The sequence below is a fragment of the Nelumbo nucifera genome, chromosome 1 (assembly GCF_055504915.1).
Source record: "Nelumbo nucifera cultivar China Antique chromosome 1, China Antique-T2T, whole genome shotgun sequence".
Classification (NCBI taxonomy): domain Eukaryota; kingdom Viridiplantae; phylum Streptophyta; class Magnoliopsida; order Proteales; family Nelumbonaceae; genus Nelumbo; species Nelumbo nucifera.
The window spans coordinates 119,340,884-119,348,877 of NC_142649.1; the positions used below are offsets into that span (position 1 = coordinate 119,340,884).

Genomic DNA, 7,994 nt, shown 5'->3' on the forward strand with positions numbered 1-7,994 from the left:
ACACTTGGTGGCACACCAGTATCAGCCTTGGCAGGATAAATCTCCCCAGACTTATCCAACGGCTGTGAACATTTAAAACTAACATGAGTCTCTACAAATGTCCAGTTTTAGGGTTTTACACAGAATTAAACCAAACAACATGAATCAAACATGCACTTTATTTATTTCCACTAAATAACAAAAGTACATCAAAATGATTGAAGCTAAGGGCATACAAAACTGTCTAACAATTACCTTGTAAATTCTTTTACAACAAACAATATTTTTTTAAATATTCAAGTCTGATTATGTATTTGTGATTCAAATATTTTGAATAGAGAATATTTTTTTAAATTTTATTTGTAATTGATGTTTATTTATTTTCGTATTTTATTTCTATTTAAATGAATACAGAGAAGAGAACAAGAAATTTGAAGAAAATTAGAAAAAAAGGTTATTTGAAGTTCCTGATTGCCGCTAAAAAGACTTCTAGCGGCAGCTTAAAATTTATACTAGCAGCCATGAAAACTGCCGCTAGAACATTTTAGCAACAGTTGTTTTAGCGGCAGTTTGTCGATTGCCGATAAAGCTCTAGTGGCAGTTTTAGGGACTTTTAGTAGTAGTTTTAGCTGCCACTAAAAGTCCTTTTCCCTGTAGTGGCAGAAAGTTTTCAGAAGTTAGGGGCTTGGTGAAGACATCAACAAGTTGATCTTCAGTCTTGATAAACTTCAATTCAGTCTCTCCTTTATCAGTTGACTCTTAGATGAAGTGGTCTCAACTCAATATGCTTTGTTCTTCCATGAAAAATTGAAATTTTGGTCATTGCAATAACTGAAGTATTGCCACAATAGATTGTAGTTGGGCCATCTTGCACAAATTGAAGGTCTTTCAAAAGTCTTCTAAGCCAAATTGCTTCACAAGATGCACTAGTGGCTGAAATGTGTTCTACTTCAGTTGAAGAAAGTGCCACATTATTTTGCTTCTAGGATGACCAAGAGATCATTTTACTTCCCAAAGAGAAAACATATCTAGTTGTACTTCTTTGGTCATCTATGGAACCAGCCCAATCATTGTCTGAAAATCCAACCAGCTTGCAGTCATTTTCACTTTTATATTTCAACCCAAAGTTCTTGGTTTCTTTCACATATCTGAGTATTCTCTTTGCTGCCCCCTAAATGAACTTTACTTGGCTTGTTCATGTATCTTGAAACAATTCTCATAGCAAGAACAATATTTGGCCTTGTGTCGGTGAGATAAACCAAGGAACCAACAAGGTTTCTGTAGATTGATGCATCTACCAATTCTGCTTTACATGTTGAAATATGAAACCTTTTTAAAAAATCATCAACATAATTCTCCTGGGACATAAAAATTTTACATTTTCTTTGCTTCACTTGAATCCTAAGAAAGTATCTCATTAACTCCAAATCAGTCATCTCATATTTTTTGGTCATTGCTAATTTGAATTCATTCAACAATTATGGGTTGTCACTTGTATAAATCAAATCATCAACATAAAGACAAACATGAATAAAATCATGCATACATTCCTTCTTGACATAGAGTGATGGATCATTTGGACTTCTTTCAAATCTATTCTTACGGAAATATTTATCAATCTTGTTATTCCATGCCCGAGGTGCTTGCTTTAAGCTATACAAAGCTTTTCAAAGCTTGTAAACCTTGTCCTTTCCTTCTATCACATGTCCTTGTAGTTGTTCAACATAAACTTCTTCTAAATCTCCATTTAGGAAGGCTAATTTCACATCAAATTGAAACACTTGCAGTTTTAGTTGAGTAGCAAGTGTAAGCACAGTTCTAATTGTTTTCGTTCTTGCAACTGGTGCAAAAGACTCATAAAAATCCACCCCCATCTATTTGGCATAGCTTTTAGCCACTAGCCTTGCTTTATGATTTAGATTGAGCCATCATCATTGAACTTTGTTTTATAAACACATTTCAGTCCAATTACTTCTTTTTCTTTGGGTTTATTAATCAATTCTCATGTCTTATTCTTCTTTATCATTTCAATTTCTTCATTCATAGCTTTCACCGAAACTTCTTTTGAAGCATTTTCAAACTTTTGTGGTTCTAATGCAAAAAATGCAACATTACAAGAGTCAAAGATTTCTTGAAGTGAATATACCTTTCTTGGTGGAGTATCCGAATCTACTTCACTTGGGCTTACTTGCCATGGATCTTGGTTTCTTGAACTTGAAGGATCCATTCTTGGACAGTAACTTGTTGAGCTTTATCTTCTTGAGTTTGTTGGCGTTGCATTTGATGTAATTGTATCATGTTCATGGTCATTGGGCATCACTTCTTTTTCATCTTCTATAACATATTTCTTTGTTTGTGGGGAATTTTCTCCAAAGTTCCATGCCCCCTCTTCATCAAATATTACATCTCTTGAAATTACCAACTCACTTGTAGTTGGATTCAACAATTTATAACCTTTGGATTCATCACTATAACCAAAGAAAATACATTTCTCACTTTGGCCATCAAACTTTTCTCTCTTCTTTGAGGAAATGTGAGCATAAGCAATGCACCCAAACATTTTAAATGAGCTGATAACATGCTTTTTTTTTTGTGCCATGCTTCAAAAGGTGTTTTATTTTTTACGACTTTGGTGGAAGAGCAATTTAATATGTGGACAACAGTATGAACTACTTCAACCCAGAAATTTTTGGGAAGATTTTTTACCTTGCATCATGCTTCGTGCCATTTCTACAATGGTTCTATTTCTTCTTTCAGCTACCCCATTTTGTTATGGGGTATGCCTTACTATCAACTCTCTTTTGATGCCTTGTTCTTTACAAAATTTCCCAAATTCTTTCCATATAAACTCTTTTCCTCTATCAATCCTCAAAACTTTTAGGGTCCGTTTGGTTCGTGATCGGAATGGGAATCCCTGGGAATCAGAACCGAATGGTCTATTCTGCCTACCTGTTTGGTTCATATAGGAATCGGAATCGGATCCTATTGATGTTGCTTGGTTCATGAAGAGGCCGCAATCAGAATCAACTATGATTTCTAATTTTGCCCCTAATAAAAATAAAAAAGTAGAAAATGTATGAAAAATCCAAAAAAGAAGAAATTATAATAATTTTGTAAGAAAAATGCAGAAATTACAACAACTTTGTAGAAAATTCAAAAAATGCATGAAAATACTAGAAATTTTGTAGGAAATTCTTGAAAAATGCATGAAAATACTTGAAATTTTACAGAAATTACAAAAGTTGCAGGAAAATGCAAAAATTACAACAATTTGCAGAAAATTATAGAAACTACAGATATTTTGTAGTAAATTGCAGAGAAATGCATGAAAATACCTGAAATTTTGCAGAAATTGCAAGAAAATCAGAAAAATGCAGAAATTACAATAATTTTGTAGAAAAATTCAGAAAATGCATGAAAATATCATGAATTATGCAGTAAATTGTATACAATTGTAAAAAATGCTTGAAAATACGTGAAGTTTTGTAGACATTGCAAGAAAATCAGAAAAATGTAGAGATTACAATAATTTTGCAGAAAAATGCATGAAAGTATCAGGAATTTTGTAGTAAATTGTAGAAAATGCAGAAAAATGCTTGGAAATACCTGAAATTTTGCAGAAATTGCAGAAAATTGCAAAAAATAAAAAAATGCAGAAATTACAATAGCTTTGCAGAAAATTTTAGAAAAATGCATGAAAATATCAGGAATTTTGTAGTAAATTGCAAAAAAAAATGCAGAAATTACCTAAAAATTATTGAAATTACAAAAAATATCATTTACTTTGCATGAAAATGTAGAAATTACAATAATTTTGAGAAAATTATAGAAAATGCAGAAATTTTGCAAAAATTGCAAGAAACCAGAAAATTGCAGAAATTACAACAAATTTTCAGAAAAATGCATGAAAATACTAGTACCTTGTTACCTTTGCCTACCTATCAAACCACTCTCTTAACTTTTTAATCCTCTTCTGAGACCTAAGTACAAGGAAAAAATAGAGTTGGACAATAAGACAAGATGAACAATGGGCAGGCTATAAGAACAAATGTTAGTTAGACTTACCTTTTAGACCATCAAAGGGACGAAAACTATGTTAATAAGACAAAACTTAAAATCTACCTGGGTTTTGGGCATATATTGAATCCTCTGTTTTCTAACTAGTAATTGAAAAATATCGTCATCATCATCACCCATGCCTTATCCCAACTATATGGGGAGTAGCTGAAACATATAACTCTGCCAAATAAACTGAAACACATACCAGTATTTATGGACAACTGTTGGTTGTAATACTGACATGCTTGTTAACTACTATGATTATGGAAATAGTAACCAAGGAAACAATAAAGGCCACACACAAAAAAGTCAAGGCATCCCATCATATTTAAATGGATAAAAAATGGCACCTGGTTATAGATGACCAAGTGTTGTAAATTTTACAAAAATAAGGACAGTATGAGATGTTTATAGTCTGTATTGGTGAACCTCCCATGATTGTTCTAAATCTTCAATTAAGCAATGTTCATTTCACTATAGTCCAAAGAAAACAACTGAGATCACACAGAATATGCACTAAGGTCTCATTAAGCATTAAAATATGAATTTTTCAAATCTAAAATAACAAGATCCAAGTTGTTTTTCTCTCCCATTAAAGTTCATTGCAAGAGTATCAAGTTCACATATTCCTTGTAGAAATAAACATAAGTGATACATGATGACATCCAACTCCAAGGAATACAAGTAAGAGCAACCACATCAATCGGGTGCTAATTAATGATTATTTTTATTCATTAATTAATGATTCCTATAAATTACACAATCAATGGAAAAGATCATTGCGTCTAAACTAATAGGAATAGCAGGGTCACAGTTAGGGTTCACTCGATAGCTATCCAAAATGAAAAATGATAGACAAAAAGTAAATATCTATACAAGGTTTTACAATAAAATTATGTGGTGGAAGGTTGGAGTGACCTAAAGGCTTTAAATAATAGATAAGAAGCTCCACCATTCTTTTTTTCCCATTCATGTTTTACATGATAAATGGTTTGGTTTGCTGACTCATTAGCTTCCTGTCTTGTATAAAAGTTGTCACTTTCACAAAGTAGTGAAATTAACTTGATTAGTTTTATTATCTTTAATTCAATAAGTTCATCCATAACACAAAAAACAAATAGAAGAGAGTAGTAAACTGTTTATTACTTAGTGAGAAACATATAATAGATTAGGAGGTAATAAACTCAAAACAACTCACCAATTAACTTGAGATTACAGACTCTTATTTATAATTAAATAGCTGAACTGACTTGTTAACATTTCTCAACTAGCTAAGACTTATGACTCCTAATTTTACTCAACTGACTTGCTAACATTTCTCAACTAACTAAGATAACTTATGACTCCTAATTTTACTCCACTGACAAAGACCAAATCAACTACTAACAGCAAGAAAAAAAAAAAAAAAACAGATAAAATTATTGAAACATAACAGAACCTTGACTAATTCAAATGCAAGGAGGGGATGCACTAACTTGTAACACTCCCCCTTAGTGCATTCCCTCGTTCAACAAGACCAAATTTTCTTCGAAATTCTTCAAACTTAGCTCTAGATAGAGCCTTTGTAAATCCATCTGCAACCTGCTCAGTTGTGCATATGGCAAGCAACTCAATTTCTTGATTCAGCACCTTGTCTCGAATAAAATGATAGTGAACAACAATATGCTTCGTATGAGCATAAAACACCGGGTTTTCAGCAAGTCTGATGGCACTTTCATTATCACAAAAAATGGGAATTGGAAACTTTGAAGCTTCATTAACATCTTGAAGAAGTCTTGTAAGCCAGATACACTCCTGAGAAGCTAAAGTGGCTGCAACATATTCAGCCTCTGTGCTTGATAACGCCACTGTAGTTTGCTTCTTACTGCACCATGATATAACTGCTAAACCAATATTAAAACAGTAGCCTGTGGTGGAGCGTCTATCATTTACATTCCCAGCCCAATCAGCATCAACATAACCTTGTAGAGAAAAAATCCCTTTGTGTTGATAAAGTAAGCCATAATTCAAGGTTCCTTTCACATACCTCAATATGCGTTTTGCAGCAGCCATATGACCAACACAAGGTCGCTCCATGAACTGAGAAATTATGCCCACTGAAAAAGTAATATCTGGGTGAGTAATTGTCAAATACAGTAAACTCCCCACCATTCTACGATATTCTATTACATCATGTAAAAACTCTCATTCATCCTTCTGTAACTTGAGACCCGGATCCATGGGAGTAGTTGTAGAGTTTGATTTCTCCATACCAAACCATTTTAGAATCTTTGCAGCATATCCTTTTTGTGAAAGGAAGTAACCATCTGATCGTTCTAATTCTAAACCCCAAAAACAATGAGCTTCATCCAAGCTTTTTATTTCAAAACAAATAGATAAATCTTCTTGAAGGCGCATGATTTCAGCTGTATCACCTTCTGTAACTATCATATCGTCCACATAAAGAAGAATCATAATGGACAGAGATGCCTTCACTTTAACAAAGAGACTAGGATCTGAATTTGAAGGATAAAAACCACATAATTTAAAATACTCAGCAATCTTTCCATACCAGGCTCGAGGCGCTTGCTTGTGGCCATAAAGTGCCTTTTTAAGTCAACATACATGTTCGAGAAACTTCTCTAACACGAACCCCTGTGGTTGCTCCATGTAAATATCACGATCTAGTTCACCATAAGGGAAGGCGTTCTTCACATCAAATTGCCAAAGAGTCCAACCTTTGCTTGCAGCCAAGGAAATAATAGTGTGAACCGTAACCATTTTTGCAACAGGACTGAAAGTGTCATCGTAATCCAAACCATACTGTTGAGAAAAGCCACGAGCAACTAAGCGAGCTTTGTGTCTTGCAATGCTTCCATCTGCTGCCTTCTTTAACTTGTAAACCCATTTACATGTAATGACATCAACATCATTTGGTTTGGGAACCAAATCCCAAGTAGAATTCTTCATCAATGTTGCAACTTCATCCCTCATTGCATTTTCCCACTCAAGCTTTCCTTGAGCATCAAGATAAGATGTGGGTTCATTTTCAAGTGTGTCTTCCATCATGAAATACGCAAGGGCAGTACCTTGATTTAGCTGGACTTCATAATCATTTAAATGAGTGGGCAGCCTTCATTGCCTTGATGTTCTTCTTGGTGTAACTTTACCTTGTGGTGGATCATTTTGAGAGATGGACTCCAGACTCCCCCTTTCACTAGAACCAACTTCAGTAGGAGGTGATTCAAGATTAGAGTCAGTGAGAGGCACAAATTCAGAATTTTCTCCCTGAGCAGAGCTTTGATAAAAAATTGAGACTTCATAAAAAATGACATCACGAGAAGTAACAATCTTCTTAGAGACAGGATCCATATACCTCCATCCCTTCCTGTGAGCATCATAGCCAACAAATAGACACTTTCTTGCTTTGGGGTCAACCTTAGCTTGACTATGTTTAGGTACATGAACATAGCAAAGAGAGCCAAAAATTCTAAAACAACTCACATCAGGCTTGGTATTGAACAACTCAAAAGGAGATTTTGATGTACCTGACCATGGAGGCAACCGATTGATCACATGACAAGCACATTGCATAGCTTCTGCCCATAGTTCTCGAGGGAGATTTTTATCATACAACCAAGATAAGGTGACTGTCGTGAGATGTGCCAACTTCCGCTCAGCAACCCCATTCTGTTGTGGGGTATTTGGACATGTAAATTGACGTTTGATGCCATGCTCTTCAGAAAATCTTAAAAACTCATGAGATAAAAATTCTCCCCCATTATCCATTCGCAGACACTTTATGACTGAACTGAACTCTTTTTCCACCATCATCTTAAATTGCGTGAAGTGGGTGAGAACTTCACTCTTGTTTTCCAAAAAATATACCCAACTGTACCGAGAGAAATCATCCACAACAACCATCATATAGCGAAGGCCACTATAACTTGGAGTGCTTGTTGGTCCCATGAGATCAG

General features: G+C 34.4%; 1 pseudogene; it reads right to left on the reverse strand.

The window, feature by feature from the left end:
* Window positions 1-5,508: 5,508 nt before the first annotated feature.
* Window positions 5,509-6,189, reverse strand: LOC148803745 (secreted RxLR effector protein 161 pseudogene; annotated as a pseudogene).
* Between the last annotated feature and the right edge of the window lie 1,805 nt (window positions 6,190-7,994).